This window comes from Macaca fascicularis, chromosome 14, assembly GCF_037993035.2.
Source record: "Macaca fascicularis isolate 582-1 chromosome 14, T2T-MFA8v1.1".
Classification (NCBI taxonomy): Eukaryota; Metazoa; Chordata; class Mammalia; order Primates; family Cercopithecidae; genus Macaca; species Macaca fascicularis.
In genome coordinates, this window is record NC_088388.1 from 102,620,557 (window position 1) to 102,623,061 (window position 2,505).

Below are 2,505 nucleotides of genomic sequence, written 5' to 3' on the forward strand. Positions count from 1 at the left end.
TCTCTTTGCCTTTCTCAAGCATACTCTACATAGGCTTCCTCTGGCTGTCCTTCAGCCACTGGATCTCAGCCTTACCTAGAACCCAGTGTCGGGGTTTGGTACACAATTCCTTTGGTAATCACACAGCCTTGCTAAGGAATCTTTTTTTGCTCAGGATTGGGATTGTGATGGTTGTGATGGTTAATACTGGGTATCAACTGGAGTGGATTGAGGGATACAAAGTATTAATCCTGGTTGTGTCTGTGTGGGTGTGGCCGAAAGAGATGAACATTTGAGTCAGTGAGCTGGGGAAGGCAGATCCACACTTAATATGATGGGCACAATCCAAGCAGCTTCCAGCTAATATAAAGCAGGCAGAAAAATGTGAAAAGGAGAGATGGGCCTAGCCTCCCAGCCTGCATCTTTCTCCCATGCTGGATGCTTCGTGCCCTTGAACATCGGACTCCAAGTTCTTCAACTTGGGGACAGACTGGCTCTCCTTGCTCCTCAGCTTGCAGACAGCCTATTGTGGGACCTTGTGATTGTGTAAGTTAATACTTAATAAACTTATATATATATATATCTCCATCCTATTAGTTCTGTCCCTCTAAGAGAACCCTAATACAGGTGTTAACTGGGACATTGGTTTTATGCTTTGGTTTGACAAATATTTATGAGTACTTTATATGTATTAGGCACTGTCTAGAGTCTAGGTTTACAACTGTCAACACAACACTCTCCCTGTTCCCCGGTGTAGGGGGAATTCAGGTGTTAACAATATACTCTAGGTTCCCTAGCCAAAAACTAGCCAGTCGTCTTGCAAATTCATGCTTTCAGAATCAAAAGTGAAACAAAGAGTTTCAAAGAGTCTTTTTTTTTTTTTTTTTTTTTTTTTTTGTGATTATGCCTCTGAGGGCAACAGGTAACCTAAGGCTGATACCTGGGGCCACTGCCATCCTGAGTTAGGCAAACCCAACATCACAGAATTAAGTAGATTAGAGTCTATTTGATAAGTGGAGACTTAGAAAACTGAGACATCGTCAAGACATGAAAATTCATAAATATTTATTTTGTATCCTAAGAGGTCTAGACCCCAAATATCCTCTATCTGTCCTGACATGATGGTCATGTACGTGACCATCTTCCTCTACTGGATCTGTTAAAGGGTGGCTGTGGTACATTCTAGAGCTCCAGGAAGGGAGACACACCAGAAATTCCAGACATCTAAGCAGCATGCATTAACAATTATTAAGCTTCATTAGAGAACTCTTGTTTTAAGCTCAGTCTACTCCAGTCATTTTGTAGCCAGAGCAGGGCCTCATGCCTTGTAAAAACATAACCCAAGAGACACAATCACCTCAGGCAATATTTTGAATTAAATTACTAGAGTTCACACAGCTCTAATTTGCCATAAACCATATGCCTTCTGTGCAGGAATTTTATGTGGTAAGGATTTATGCCTATCATTTACAAAGACAGTTTATGGATTTTTTTTAAACCTAATTGACATATAGTTCAGCCACACTGTAATCTACATTTTAACTTTTTGTAGTCAAAGCCAGTGAACAGCTAAAATAGCTAAGGTCCATTCATGAGCAATTGCTAAATAAATAAACCCATCACTTTCTCAGCAAATGCTTCAATGAGCACTAGTAGCGTACACACGATTTGGCATCTGGTAGAGATCCCTTCAGGGATCTATCTAAGCAGTAGGACTGCATTTTTTTTTTTTTTTTGGTCTATCACTGGTAGAAGGCTTTCATTAAAGGTTCATGTAACAAGTTTATTCTCCAGTCTTCATCAGAGAACTTCTCAGCAGCTACTAATGCTTCAGCACTTATGACTAGGTTCTTCTGAATGGAGAAGGTTGAGGTGGGCAAAGGCTGAAGCAGAATCTTCATCATTGTTCCCCTCACTTTGGTATCATCTCCTAAATAACCTTTACCTGGGATGACAGCCCCAGAGAAACCTGCACAAGATGGAGAACAGGCAATTGGATGGCTAACGTGGTGGGCTGCTCTGCTCCTGGACTAGGGAAATGGGCAAGGAGGTGAGCTTGAAATTCTTCCATTCCTCACCTAATCTCTGAGGGAATGCTTCAGGTAGATGCATAAGAATTGTGGAGATAAGGGAACCTTTGTACATGGTTGGTAGGAATGTAAATTCGTATAGCCACCATGGAAAACACTATGGCAGTTACTCAAAAATTAAAAACAAAACTACTATGTGATCTAGCAATCCTGCTTCTGGGTGTTTACACAAAAGACTTGAAATTGATATGTCAAAAAATGTATGTGCTCCCATGTTCACTGCAGCACTATTCATAATATCCAAGTTACGGAACCAACCTAAGTGTCCGTCAATAGATAGAAAAAATGTGGTATATACACACAAGGAAATACTATTTAGCTTTAAAGTGAAGGAAAATCTGTCATTCGTGACAACATAAATGGAATTGGAGAACATTATGTTAATTAAAATAAGCCAAGGCATAGAAGGACAAATACGCTTTCTCATATATGGAAT